The sequence below is a fragment of the Protopterus annectens genome, chromosome 2.part1, assembly GCF_019279795.1.
Source record: "Protopterus annectens isolate FY-2018-M chromosome 2.part1, PAN1.0, whole genome shotgun sequence".
NCBI lineage: Eukaryota > Metazoa > Chordata > Ceratodontiformes > Protopteridae > Protopterus > Protopterus annectens.
This window is the reverse complement of record NC_056729.1, coordinates 1,383,318,971-1,383,334,381: the sequence shown is the minus strand read 5'-3', so window position 1 is coordinate 1,383,334,381 and position 15,411 is coordinate 1,383,318,971. Positions and strand designations below refer to the sequence as shown.

At 45.9% G+C, this 15,411-nt stretch overlaps 1 protein-coding gene and 1 non-coding gene across 5 annotated transcripts in view; both read left to right on the top strand.

Moving 5' to 3' along the window:
• LOC122794455 (small vasohibin binding protein) overlaps positions 1–15,411 on the top strand; it is a 345,118-nt gene that overhangs the window by 117,941 nt on the left and 211,766 nt on the right. The gene's annotated exons all lie outside the window — the stretch shown is intronic.
• Positions 4,613–4,731, top strand: LOC122795230. Its single transcript, XR_006363817.1, has one exon. It is a non-coding gene; the product is annotated as a 5S ribosomal RNA (ribosomal RNA).

Sequence of the window (15,411 nt, the reverse complement as noted above, 5' to 3'; positions counted from 1 at the left end):
AGGAATTATCTATACCTCTCTATGAGGATTCTGATGCAGAGGAGTCTATACCATCTGCATCACCTCCTGAGGATTATTCTTTTGGAGAAACCTTGCATACTTTGAGGGAGCATTTTCACTGGGAGAGTCAAGATTTCTCAGAATCAAAAAAGAGGCTCAGGGATTTCCTCCTTCTCCCTCAGCACAGACCTTTAGCCATACCCCTTGTTTTAGACATTGTGGATGATGTGTTTTCGGAGTCAAGCTTGACCCCTGACTCCTTACCTCCGGCTCCCAGCAAACCTGACAGATATTACAGGGTCTCTGACTCACATAAATTTTTATTTAGAAACCCTGCTGCTGATCCTGAAACTATTTCATGGGGTCCAAAGGGAGTTAAGGCCTCAACAGCAAAAAGTCCTACCCCCTCTGACAGAGATTCAAGGGCACTCGACAGATGGGGGAAAAAATGTTTATACATCTGCAACCTTGGCAATTAGGACCTTAAACTGTCAATTTCATATGCTCAAGTATCAATAACATGGTATGGGATTGCTGAAACAGAAAATTATGTTGATTTCTGAATGTGCAGAAAATAAAGAATTGCAGGAATTATTGCATGCAGCTGAACAGGTTGGAAAGCATACTTTGCAACGTGGTTTTGATTCCTTAGAGGCGTCCTGCAGGGTCGCAGTTACTGGATCTGTGATTAGGAGGCATGCCTGGCGAAAGGAACAAAATTTGCCTGATCATGTTAAAGCTAAATTGCTAGATGCACCTTTACAGCATGATACTCTGTTTGGTATTAAGGCAGAAGAGGTTTTAAAGAAAATAGAAGACAAAGCTAAGTCTATGCAAACTGTAAAAGACTTCTTACAAGTGCAGCCACCAAGATTTAGTAGACACTGGCCTACAAAAAAATTGGTCCTTTTCTGTGTCGGACAGAGCTCAAAGGGGCAAATCCAGATGCCCTAAGGGTTCCAGATACCAGGCGCAAGATTCATACAGGTCAAAGCAATGGGACGCTTCTACCTCCAAATCTGGAGGAGATAAAGCGCAAACCTACAGAAAACAGTCCCAATGACTTCCCTCTGCCTACACCAAGCACTTATCTTTTGGCAGCACCCTTAGGAGGAAAACTAGTACTTTTTGCTCAAAATTGGCAGTTAATAACCCAGGACAAGTGGGTACTAAACATAGTATCACAGGGATACAAATTCCATTTCCATACTCTGCCAATGGCAAACAGTTGGCCAGATCTGCCACAAAATCAATGGGCAGAGGCACAGAAACAGGTTACGTCCCTCGTGGATATGGGGGCCATTCAGCCAGTACCAAAACAGGAAAAAGGACAGTTTTTACTCAAGACTGTTCTTGGTACCGAGAAAGGACAAGGCCTGGTGGCCAATACTGGATTTATTGATTTTGAACGCATACCTGGACATTCCAAAATTCAAAATGCTGACTTTGCAGCAGCCTCTGCCCATGTTGGGCAAGAATGCTTGGCTGGTGACATTAGACCTAAAAGACGCATACCTGCATGTCCCAATAAGACAATCGTGCAGAAGATACCTCAGATTCAAGGCTGGCTTGATGCATTATTTCTTTGCACTGCCCTTTGGCTTATCTACTGCGTCCAGAGTCTTTACAAAGTGCCTGGCACCAGTAATTGCATTTTTCAGACAAAGAAGTATACAAATATATCCTTACTTGGATGTCTGTCTCATTCAAGCAGAGAACAAGGACATTCTTCTTCAACACCTGGCATTTGTGAAAAGACTTCTAACATGCCTAGGGTACACAATAAACGAAAATAAATCACAACTGGTACCCTCTCAAAAGATAACATTCCTGGGTGCAAGCTTGAATACAACTGCCCAGATGGCTTACCTCACGCCAGACCAGCAAAGGCAACTGACTACTTACTTCAAACTGATGGCAACAAAAACCCAGTTATCTGCAAGACAAATTCTGCAGGCTTTGGGCTTCATGGCATCCTGCATCCTACTGATTCCATAAGCAAGACTGCATATGAGGAAACTTCAGTGGTACCTAAAAAGTTTATGGAGTCAACATTGTCACAGTCTGGAAACAATGATTCCTCTCATTCCCTGCCTACAACAGGGGTTTCTATGGTGGGCAAAGGCATGTCACCAAAACATGAGACGGGCCTTCACTCTACCCCCTGCCAGCCAAACCTTAACAACAGACGCATCAGATTATGCCTGGGGGGCCCACATGGCGGGCAGATGCATTCAGGGCATATGGACCCCAAAACAAATGCATCTACATATCGACCAGAAAAAGATGCTAGCTATTCAAAATGCCCTTACAACCTTCAAGGACTTCATCCAGGACAATTACTGATAAAGACGTACAACACCACGGTCATGTGGTATATAAACAAGCAGGGGGGCACACACTCATACCCCCTTTGCAGATTAGCCATGGCACTGTGGGACACAGCTTTGACTTACCAAATACATCTTCAAGCTCAATTCCTGCCAGGAAACATAATACTCTGGCAGACGATTTAAGCAGAAACCTTATGGATCCTCACAAGTGGAAACTAGATCCACAAGTCGTCAGCATGATAACAAAGAAATGGGGGAGTCCAGACATAGATCTATTTGCCTCGCCTCAAAATTATCAATTGAAAAAGATTCTGCACAAGAACTTATCACAGACAAGCATGGAAAGTGGACGCCCTATCCTTCAGTTGGAAAAACCTATCAGTTTACGCCTTTCCTCCTCTGCCTCTTCTTCTCAAGGTCCTCCTAAAAGTAAGACAAGAGAAACCAAAGATGATACTAATTGCCCGGGCTGGCCACGTCAGTACTGGTACCCAGTCTTAAGGAACTTGTCTCAATACCCAGCTTGGACCTTACCTCAAAGACCTCAACTACTTTCCCAGCAAAACAATCAGATCCTGCACAATCAGCTCCAGACACTGAACCTGGCAGCATGGCTGATCATGTAGTTATACAAACAACACCTCTCAGTAAAGCTGTGATGGATGTCATTTTGAAAGCCAGAAGGCCTAGTACTAGAAAATCTTATGCTGATAAATGGAAGAGATTCTGTGCTTGGAATCAAGCACAAGGAACTGATACAGCAGAACCAAATACTCCTCCGATATTACAAAACTTGACTGACATGCTTGACAAAGGCCTACCTTTCTCATCAATTAAAATCCATGCCTCTGCCACTTCGGCTCATTACAATACAGAGCCACCAATCTTTTCTCATCCTTTACTAAAGCAGTATCTTAGAGGACCCACAAATTTAAGGCCTCCTAGAAGATTACCATTACCTGCATGGGACCTCAGTTATGTGTTGGAAAAGCTCACCCTGCCTCCATTTGAACCAGCTGCTACCGCTGATATAAATCATGGAAAACAGCCCTGCTACTAGCAGTTACTTCAGCAAGAAGAGTTTCAGAGCTTCAGAGCTACAGGCCCTCATGGCTGTAGAGCCTTTTATCATATTTCACCCAGACAGGGTGTCTCTGAAGACAAATCCTACATTTATGCCTAAGGTGGTTTCCAGTGTGGCTCTTAACCAAACTATTCATCTGCCAACCTTTTATCCAAATCTGCAGAACAAGGGGGAGAGAATTCTGCATTTCTTGGATGTGCACAGACAGCTAAGATTCTACTTGAGCATGACTAAAGCTCTAAGAAAAACTGAGCAATTACTAGTGACATATGCTGCAGGATTTGAAGGAAAGGCAATTTCAAAGCAGACTATTTCAAAGTGGATAAGCCACTGCATTCGTTTCTGCTACTTACACCATGGTAAACCTGTGCCCAAGGGCATTAGGTCTCATTCCACCAGAGCTGCAGCTACTTCAGCAGCCTTTCTCAGAGGAGTACCAACCAAGGACATTCTAGAGGCTGCTACTTGGAGTTCTGTTCACACCTTTACAAAGCATTATCATTTGCCTCTCTACTCTAGTCCAGGGCAGGCTTTGCCACTGCAGTTCTGCAGGGCCTTATAGCCGCACCTAATGCTGTTTAGCTTCAGCCTCCCAACCATAGCTTTGGGATTCTACCCAAATGTAATGACTGCGGCAGTGAAACACGAAGAACATAGTACAGTTGTGTACACTTACCATAAATGTAGATGTTTGAGTGTATTCACTGTTGCAGTCCAGGTTACCCTCCCACCATCCCCCTTTCATTCTGGAGTTTATCTTTCCTTCTCTATATTCTGCAACCTATGTGGTGTATTTGCTTGTAGAGGAAGGTTTATGTTGATGCATGTTTGTGTATATATATATATATATATATATATATATATATATATATATATGTGTGTGTGTGTATATACATGCAATCTATATATATATATATATATATATATATATATATATATATATATATATATATACATACACACACACACACACACACACACACATACATCTACATTTATGGTAAGTGTACACAACTGTACTTTTTCATGTATGTAATGTCGTTTTGTATGTATTGTGTATTTTTGGAGCTTTTCTTCTTTGGCCTTCATTGAAAGGGGGTCTTGGCATGGCTCAGTTAGACATTCCCAGTAAACAACAAACAAACATAAATAAGTTAATAAATAACCCCAGAACTGATACTCAGCATTACACCATTCCTACGGCCATACCAACCTGAATGCGCCCAATCTCGTTTGATCTGAGAAGCTAAGCAGGGTCGGGCCTGGTTAGTACTTGGATGGGAGACCGCCTGAGAATACCAGGTGCTGTAGGCTTTATTGGAGGGTGGGAGGTTGGCATAATGGTTAAGGTGCTTACCTTACAGACACAAGGTGCAAGGTTTGATTCTCACATGGGGTAATTGCCTAAGCTTAAAATGGTCTACAAGGGCAGTTAGCTTAGTATTGATCTATGAACCTATTATGACATCCCCCACTCAGACCTTGAGGATATAGCTGACATCCTTGGAGATAAATTCCACCCCAGCTCTTCTCTTCTGTTACCTCTAACCTTCCCAGTACAAAGTTATCCCATCAGTAAGGCCCCACTAATTACCTCTGAGCAAATACTAAAAATCACTCTCCAGAGTAAACAGAACTGTCTGTGTGGGTCCATGTAACATACTAAGCTGTTTTCTGTTCAGTATGAATTACCCCTTTCAGACCTACTTAAACTGTTCAACCACTTTTTTTTCCACTGGATGTGTACGAGAAGCTTGGATAACAGTTGTGGTAGTATCCTCCAAAAGGGAGACCCCATCACAGACCCTGGCAACTGTAGGCTGAGCTGTGTTGTCATGGACCTCATAAATGGGTACATAGGAACCTAGAGTCCCTAAACCCTAAAACAGTATCTGATGTTGTAAATCTTTATTCATTCCTTACTGTTAGGACTTTGGTTCCCTCCTCAGAACCGACATGGCCGTTACTAAACTTGCGCCAGCTAAAAACTCTCAGCTAAGACCTACCCACAATGCCCCCCTCATAGTCTCTCCAGATCTCGTTTGCCGTGTTCCTCGTCAGACGTGCCAAGCCTTCTCTCAGCTAAGTGTTGGCTTTATGTTTTTTTCTCGATTCTAAAGTGTTGTAAGACAGTTTTTCTTGTCATCTCTAGTCTTTTCCTATCTCTGCTTTATTCTTTCCTGACTAAGCCCTACCCACTACCTTTGGTAGTTCTTCGTACCATCGGTTGTACTACCCCCTCTCTCCCTGCCTTAGTAGGCCCCTCTCTTACCTTTGGTATTTCTCAGTACCATTATTGGTACTCTTTCTTTATCTGTATCTGTCTTGTTGTTCGTTATTTAATTTGTTGTGTGGTAGTGTGGTTATAGTTTGTATTATGGCGGATAAGGCCAAGCTTGGTTTCAAACAGTGTGATAAGTGTGGGTGTAAGTTGTCCAATTCTGACGTTCACACCCGGTGTGTTTACTGTTTGGGCGTTGACCACCTTAATGTTTCTTGCGACATTTGTTCTAGCTTCAGCAACCGTATATTGGCTGAACGCAAGAACAAACTTATCCTTAAGGGTATGTTAAACTCACCCTTTGCAGAGGCTCTTTCTGGGACAGAGGTCTTGCCATATGCTAAGCATAAAGACGTTCATAGGTTCCAACATCCCCGTCCTCCTCAGAACTGAGTCGACACCAGGCTTCTCCCTCACCATCGGCACAGACAACTTCGGCACCAGGGTCCTTGTCTTCTCCCTCAGTGCCGCCTTTGATTTTGACTCGGACTTCTTCCACTGTACCAACCTCTGCACCTTCTCCCACAGTGCCGACCTTGTTTGTGACACAGGCCCGACTACCATACTTGCATCGATACCTTCCCCGGCCACTGTGCCGATGTCTTACACGGCTCCTCTGTTAATGACTCATTCAGTTCTGAAGATCGAGCACCTTCCAAGGACTAGATATTCTCCTTCTTATGACACCGTTTTGGGACAGCTATTTAGTCCCTTTCTTGAGAGACCAGACTACCCATCGGCAGCGTCCTTCAGATCCACTAGGAGTCTTTCATAACAGTATGTAGTGAGGGTTGTAGACCAGCTTCTGGCAGTTAGAGGATTAACCACCCAGACCGGGTATTCCCTCCCCCTTGGAGTGGAAGCTTTCACGGCGTATTCTCCTGTCTATCCTCCTCCGACCACCACCCAGGTTTCAGAGACTTCAGTACCGATGGCCATCCCAGCACTGTGGCACCTAGTTCAGCGCCGATTTTTTTTTTCTGTGGCGCCATCTCCGGCCACGGCTCTCCTGGCAGCTGCCAGTCCCCTCGGAGCTCCTCACCTGGAGGCAGGCTCCTCTGGCCGGGGTGTGACCCCGGTTTAGAGGTCGTCCTTCTCGGTTCCGGGCTCCCATCCCTCCTCGGGTGGGCCTACTTTCCAGGTAATGGAGAGGGTCCTTGCTTCAACAGGATTGCAGTTGACACCACTAGCATCGGAACCAGAACCCCCCCCCCCCCTAGCTTGCAGCTGTCTCACCTTCCTACTCTGGAACCTTGAGCACAGGAGCCGCAAAGCTTGCCCTCCAAGGGAACCCTCTCTCCGGAGTCCTCCTCGGAAGATCCCACTGGGGAGCCACCTGGGAAGAAACTTTGCAAGAGTAAGCATCTTGATTCCCCTGAGGAATCCATCACTGAAGACACCAATTGCGATGAGGGAGAAGGGTCCCCATGGTCTCCCCGGAACACGTGTCATTTGGAGACATTCTTGAGATTCTCAAGCAGAGGGGAGACTAGAAGTCCTCCAACCCTTCTTTGGAGGAATCTGTGTTCTTGCAGGCTTTCTGTGCTCGGCCATCTACTTCCTGGGTGACCCCACCTGCAGGTGAGCTCATTCGACTTATTGTGCAGAGTGCCTGGAAGGCCCCAGACAACACAGAACTCGTATCCTGGAGGCCAGATAAAATTTTGTCCACCCCAGAAGACCAACCCAGTTGGTCCAGACAACTGGTAGTCGATTCCATGGTTGTGGCGGCGGCCACCAAGAAGGAACTGGTGGAAGATAATTCCACTGTTCATCACCCGAACAGGGAATCTCAGGCTATGGACAGACTGGGGAAGCGGACCTACGCTTCAGTGACCTTTGCCATCCGGTTGCTGAATTACTTGGCACACTTTACTCTCCTCCAAAGAGATCTAATTTCTGAAATGTCTGCCTCTTTGGCAGAGGTACTTGCCTGAGAAGGTGCCTGATACCATTGCCTCTCAGCTGGCTACCTTGGAATCAATCTCGAACTCCTCGATGCGCTTGATTTCTCACACTATTGAGGGGGCAGCTCGAGCAGCTGCATCGGGCATCATTATGAGACGACATGCTTGGATGCTTTTGTGTGACTTCACGGACCCCTTTAAATCTTCCTTTGTCAACACACCTGTTGACGAATTTTCCCTTTTTGGTCCCAAAGTAAGAGAGACACGTTCACATAGTAAGAAGGATGGAAAGACCTTGTCTGCTGTGGGCATATGTTTTTCCACACCCCCCAGACATCCTACTCCAGGAATCGGAGGGGAGGAAAATTGCAGTTCAAGAAGTCCCAAGGATCTTTTCGTGACACTTGTGACGAGCAATCCCCCTGGGGCAGAGGGGGCCCGCGTAACCAGGGCACTAGAGATTTCTTCTCTGGAAGACCCTTCCAGTGCTCCTGAACAGCGGCCCAATTGCTTTCCTCTGAAAGCAGTTGGTGGTCGATTTTCCCTGCACCTACAGGCCTGGCAACTCATAATGAATGCATCGGTGCAGAGGATAATATCCAGAGGCTATCATATCCCTTTCAACCTCACCCCCAGACCTGTGAAATGAATCCTCGACATCCCACCTGGTCAGAGGGAGGTCGCAGCCTTAGAAATCGAAAAGCTGCTAAGAAAGAGTCATCCAACCAGTCCCACCAGACCAAAGAGGATCCGGCTTTTACTCGAGGTTCTTTTTAGTGCCAAAAAATACAGGGGACTGGAGACCACTCCTGGATCTCAGTTTACTAAACAAATTCATCAAACCTCAAAAATTCTGGATGGTCACGGTACAGTCCATTCTCCCCTTTCTGGGGAAGGACAACTGGATGTGCTGTATAGACCTCCAGGACGCGTATTACCACATAAAGATGGACAAACGCTCCCGGAGTTTACCACTTCCGGCTGGGAATCAATCATTATCAGTTCAGGGTACTGCCCTTTGGTCTCTCGACAGCCCCCAGAGTGTTCACCAAATGCATTGCAGTCGTAGTAGTTCATGTCTGACTACAAGGATTCTGGGTGGTTCCATATCTAAACAATTGGCTCCTTACTGACACGTCCAGGAATCTTCTCATTCTCAGTCTCTTACACTCAAGGCCTTGCTCTTCGCCTAGGTATCACGATTTGTACATGTCTCCATCAAGAGCACTGGAATTCATTGGTGTGATCTTCAACACAATGTCATGTCAAGCTTCCCTCCCTCCTCACAGGCTTTCAAAAATAAGAAACCAGATTCAAGTCCTCCTCTCGCAGACATTTATACCAGCATGCCTTGTACTACAACTACTGGGCTTCTATAGCAGCAACCATTACCTTGGTACTACTGGCAAGGTTGCATGTGAGACTATTGCAGTGGCTCCTCTCATCACAATGGTCGATTTTTAACTCACCTGCTCAACCACATGATACACCTTACAAATCTTTGCAAGAAACAAATGCTTTGGTGGATGACGCCAGAATCAAGTCTTTGGTGTCGACCGTTCTGGCTTCCTCAGCCCAGGGCCACGGTGACCACGGACGCTTCTCTGTTGTGGGGTGGGGGGGCATTTCCAGGGAAAGATGGTCCAAGGCACCTGGTCCCCCATGGAGGCCAATTTGCACATAAATGTCCTGGAATTGAGGGCAGTTCTGTTAGCGTTGCAAGCGTTCCACACATCCCTTCCTTCCGGGACCATTGCAATTCAATCGGACAACATGTCATTCGTCTGGTGCATCAACAAACAAGGTGGAACCAGGTCTTACCCCCTGTGTCGGGAAGCCATGAGAATTTGGTATTGGGTGATGGCTTCCAACCACTTTCACATAGCAACGCACATTCCCGGGAGTTCCAGTCTTATTGCGGACAGTCTGAGCAGGAACATTTTGATGCCTCACGAGTGGTCCCTCAATCCTATAATAGCAGATCAGATTTTCCACCGTTGGGGCAGGCTTTGCTGCGACCTGTTTGCTTCTCCCCTAAACAACAAATGCAGAAGCTATTTTGCCCTTATCCCTCCTCAGAGGAGTCACCGAGGGATGCTCTGATGCACGATTGGCCCCCGGGTCTGCTGTATGCCTTTCCCCCATTTCCCTTCATTCTGAAATTCCTCCAGAAAGCTCAAAGGTTGAGAAGCAGAGTGATCCTTATTGCCCTTTATTGGCCCCGTCAAGTCTGGTTCCCTTTCCTATGGCCTCACCTGATTCACAGCCCATGGATCCTGGATCAATCCCAAGGTCTGCTGTCTCATCCTGAGGAACTAATTCACCCCAATCTCCACAGCTTCTAGCTCAAAGCTTGGATGTTCTTCATCTCACATTGCTGCAGTCATAACCTGTGGGTAGTCCGCTGTCCTCGGTCGGCCCGAATACCAAAGTGTTAGGCTGGCATCGGTCATGGTCGCTCAGAGCTGACGTCAGTACGCAGTAGTACTTAAGCGCATGACCGACTCCATATCCTCAGTCTTTCTTGCCGCGTGGTCCGAAGCAGAAGCAGCGTTTGCAAGTGCCGTTCGGCGTTCTGAAATTTTCATTTTTCGAGTTTCAGACCGAAGACCAAGTTGGGCTAAGTACCCCGTTGGGGAATATTTTTGTCTTTTCTTGCCTCAGTTAATCCGGATGTCAGAAAAAGTTAATAATTGTATTTCTTGTGGGAAACAGATACCTCATAGGGACTATCACTCTCTCTGTATTCCTTGCTTGGGGCCTGAGCACGACATAGTCGGGTGTCGCTTTTGCGCTAAGCACACCATAAAACGCAGATTAGACTGTGCTAGGCTTGTTTTCGGTAAGCGGTGTAATTACAACATGCCGTCGGATCCTCCGACGCCCGCTACCGCAAAAAAGCGAAAAGATAAATCTTTAAAGTCTAAACCGGATGAGTCGTCCGTTGCGGACGCCGGTTCTATGGAATCTACGGTTGAATCTGTGGATCCAGCCAAGGTCTCGGCTGAATCCCAGGGGGAACCTTTACTATTACAGGAGTTGGCCTCTCAGGAGTTAGGTCAGGCCGAGGGGGCTTCTCAAGTTTCTGTGGTTCCATCCTTACAAAAGGTTAATAGGCCTTCTACTTCAGTCACTAAAGGCCCTGCTAAGGCTAGACCTGGTCTTTCTGGTACAGGCCACAGCCCTAGTTCTTCGGGCTCTGTTCCTAAAAAACATATGTTGAAAATGGCAGAGGATTTGATTACTTTGATCAGGGGTTCTATGCCCCCTCCAGAGAAGAGGCCTAGGGTGGAGACAGATTTAGAGGGATTGGAGCATTCCTCAGAGTACTCTGAGTCCTCAGCTGAGGATATTCAGGATTTTCCTCCCTATTCTGATTCGGATACAGAGGATTCCTGTCCTTCTGCTTCTCCTCCAGAGGATTTTTCCTTTTCTGAAACCTTGCACTCCATGAGGGAGCATTTCAAGTGGGAAGGTCAGGATTTTTCAGATTCTCGTAAGAGGCTTAGGGAATTTTTGTTTTTGCCACAACATAGGCCTTTGGCTATTCCCCCTGTTTTAGATGTTGTTCAGGATGTTTTTTCTGAAGCTTCCCTTAATCCTGATTCTTTACCCCCTGCCCCTGTCAAGCCAGACAGGTATTACAGAGTTCCAGAGGCACATAAATATTTGTATAAGAGTCCTAGAGCTGACCCGGAAACTATTATTCAAGGGCCTAAGGGTGTCAGGGCTTCTGTAGTTAAGAATCCAGTTCCTCTGGATAAAGATTCTAGAGCTTTGGATAGGTGGGGTAAAAAAGTGTATACTTCCTCCACGTTAGCTATGAGGGCTTTAAATTGCCAGTTTCATATGCTGAAGTATCAGAACTTTCTGTTGGGTCAGTTGAAATCTAAGGTAGATGCTTTATCTGAGGGTATAGAGTGTAAGGAATTGCAGGACTTAGTTCATGCTTCAGATCAAGTTGGTAAGCATTCCTTGCAGTGTGGCTTCGATGCTCTTCAGGCTTCTTCCAGGGTGGCTGCTACTGGTTCAGTTATTCGTAGACATGCCTGGCTTAAGGATCAAAAATTGTCAGAGCATGTTAAAGCTCAAATTTTGGATGCTCCTCTTCAATCTGAAGTTCTTTTTGGTTCTCCTGTGGAGTCAGGTTTGAAAAAGATGGAAGACAAAGCTAAGTCTATGCAGACGGTTAAGGAATTTTTGCAAGTGCAGCCCCCTACGTTTAGCAGGAATTGGCCTGCAAGAGGATGGTCTTACCCTTCTTTGGATTTTCAGTCTAAGGGCAGGTCTAGACATGGTAGGGGCAGGGCTCACGCTCAGGGTTCTTTCAGACCTAGGACTTGGAGTTCTCCTGCACAATCTTCTGGTGAGGGCAGGGGTCAGCCTTTTCGTAAACAGACCCAATGACCTGTATCTCCAGCTGCCAGATTCTTCCTGTCTGGCAGCTCCTCTAGGAGGAAAGTTGGCACTTTTCAAACAAAATTGGCATTTGGTCACCCAGGACAAATGGGTGTTGGACATAATAAATCAAGGCTACAAGTTTTATTTTCACACTTTTCCTCCTTTCAAGGGCATGCCAGATGTACCTCCTCAGCAAAGGCTGGAGGCTCACGAACAAATTTCTTTGCTTTTGCAGATGGGGGCAATCCAGGTGGTACCTCCGTCAGAAGTAGGCCTAGGGTTTTATTCTCGCCTATTCCTTGTGCCAAAGAAAGGAAACACTTGGAGTACAATTCTGGATTTGTCCATTCTCAATACATACTTAGACATTCCAAAGTTCAAGATGTTAACATTACAGCAACTTCTGCCTCTGCTAGGCAAAGATCACTGGATGGTAATTCTGGATCTCAAAGAGGCTTATCTTCACATTCCTATCAGGCCCAGCTGCAGGAGATTCCTGCGTTTTCGGGCTGGTACTTCTCATTATCAGTTCTCTGCATTGCCCTTTGGCTTATCTACTGCGCTCAGGGTGTTCACAAAGGTTCTGGCTCCTGTAATAGCTTACTTAAGACTGAGGGGAATACAAATTTATCCTTATCTGGACGATTGCCTGATTCTTGCTCAAGACAAAGACAAGTTACTTCAACATCTACAGTATGTAATGGCAGTTTTAAGGTGCCTAGGGTATTCTGTGAACGAAACAAAGTCCAGTCTAGTACCCTCTCAAGACATGTGCTTTCTGGGTGTGAGACTGAATACAGCCTCTCAGATGGCTTTTTTGACCCCAGACAAACAAAGAAATCTTCACCTATACTTCCAGCAATTATCAGTAATGTCCAGGCTGACTGCAAGGACAGTCCTTCAAGCCTTGGGGTTCATGGCATCTTGCATTCTGGTACTTCCCAATGCCAAACTGCATATGAGGAAGCTACAATGGTATCTCAAAAGTGTATGGACTCAACACTGCCACGATTTGGACACTGTCATTCAGATAATACCTTGCATCCAGAAGGAATTCTTGTGGTGGGCTCAGGATTGTCACCTAAACAAGGGACTCTCTGTGACCCGACCAGAGGCGAGTCAGATCTTTACGACTGATGCCTCAGACCTGGCTTGGGGAGCACACTTCAATGGGAAATGGATTCAAGACACGTGGCCTCCCAGACTACAGCATTTGCATATCAACATGAAGGAGATGTTAGCAGTCCAATTTGCCCTGATGGCTTTCAAGGACCTACTTCAACCAGGACAGGTGTTGATTCAAACAGACAACACAACAGTCATGTGGTACATCAACAAGCAGGGGGGAACCCATTCTTACCCTCTTTGCAGACAGGCTATGATATTGTGGGAGACTGCTCTGAGTTTGTACATCACTCTTCAAGCACGGTTTCTGCCAGGAGCACAGAACTCCTTAGCGGATGTATTAAGCAGACAAATTGTGGATCCCCACGAGTGGAAATTGGATCCTCACGTATTCCAGCAATTGACAGTGGCTTGGGGAACTCCAGACATAGATCTGTTCGCTTCTCCACTAAATTTCCAACTGCCAACATTTTGCACAAAGATGTTTCACCCAAAAGCTTGGAAAGTGGATGCTCTATCTTTCAGTTGGAACAACCTTCACGTCTATGCTTTCCCTCCTCTGCCTCTCCTTCCCAAGGTACTCTTGAAAGTCAGGCAGGACAAGCCTTGCATGATTCTAATAGCACCAGATTGGCCACGCCAGCACTGGTATCCTCTGCTGAGGAGTTTAGTTCAGGAGCCTCCTTGGCCTTTGCCACCGGTTCCTCACCTGTTGTCCCAGTCAAGCAATCATTTTCTCAATGTCAGGGTACAGTCCCTGCATCTAACAGCCTGGCGTATTCTGTTTTAGACCCTGGGGTCTCAGCTTCCTCAACAGGTTTTGAATGTCATTTTGGAAGCCAGGCGGCCTAGTACTAGAAAAGTTTATGCTGATAAATGGAGGAGATTTTTTCTTTGGAGCACAGCAAAGAGCTTTGATGTCTCAGTGCCTAATTTGAGTTTTACACTACAGTACCTTACTGAATTACTAGACAAGGGTTTGTCTTTTCCTCCGTGAAAGTTCATGCTGCAGCCATTTCTGCTCACTATGATTGTGACCCTCCTTTATTTTCTCACCCTTTGTTTAAACAATTTCTTAGAGGGGCAAAAACATAAGACCCCCACGCGTAGAGCTCCTACTCCTTCCTGGGATCTCAATTTTGTGTTGGAAAAGCTTACTTTACCTCCTTTTGAACCTGCAGCTACGTCTGAGTTGAAGTTTTTGTCTTGGAAGACTGCTTTTTTGTTGGCCATTACGTCTGCTAGGAGGGTATCTGAATTACAGGCTCTCATGGCAGTTGAACCCTTCCTGATATTCCATAAGGATAGGGTGTCCTTGCGTACTAACCCTACTTTTATGCCTAAAGTTATTTCTAATGTGGCCTTAAACCAGTCTATTCATTTGCCTACTTTTTATGCTGATCCCCAAAATAAAGGGGAAAAGTCTTGCATTCTTTGGATATTCACAGGCAGTTACGCTATTATTTGAGCAGAACTAAAGAGTTCAGGCAGACTCAACAGTTATTTATTTCTTTTGCTTTGGGTTCACAAGGGAAAGCTGTTTCAAAGCAAACTATTTCTAAGTGGATTGGCCATTGTATTGCTTTTTGTTATTCTCATCATGGAAAGGATGTTCCTGCTGGGATCAGACCTCATTCCACTAGGGCTACTGCCACATCTACTGCCTTTTAAGGGGTAGCTACTAAGGATATTTTGGAGGCAGCTACTTGGAGTTCAGTGCACACCTTTACTAAACATTATCATCTCCCTCTTTATTCCAAGTCTAGGGCTGGGTTTGCCACTGCAATTTTACAGGGCATGTTAGCAGCTCCTAATGCTTTTTAGTTTGCCAGCCTCCCTTTACCTTTGCTTTGGGATTCTACCCACAGGTTATGACTGCAGCAATGTGAGACGAAGAACATAGTACAGTTTTGTACCTACCATAAATGTAGATGTTCGAGGATCCACATTGCTGCAGTCCAATTTTCCCTCCCTTCTTCCCCTCTATAGTTTGGGGTTGCTGGGTTTCTTTTGGGATAATTATTATTTTCTCTATGTTGGTGGTTGGGTATTTTCTATTTTGGCTATGGCCTTTCCTTTTTGGGCCTTCTGACATCTGGGGCAAGAAAGACTGAGGATATGGCGTTGGTCATGCGCTTAAGTACTACTGCGTACTGACGTCAGCTCTGAGCGACCATGACCGAAGCCAGCCTAACACTTTGGTATTCGGGCCGACCGAGGACAGCGGACTACCCACAGGTTATGACTGCAGCAATGTGGATCCTCGAACATCTACATTTA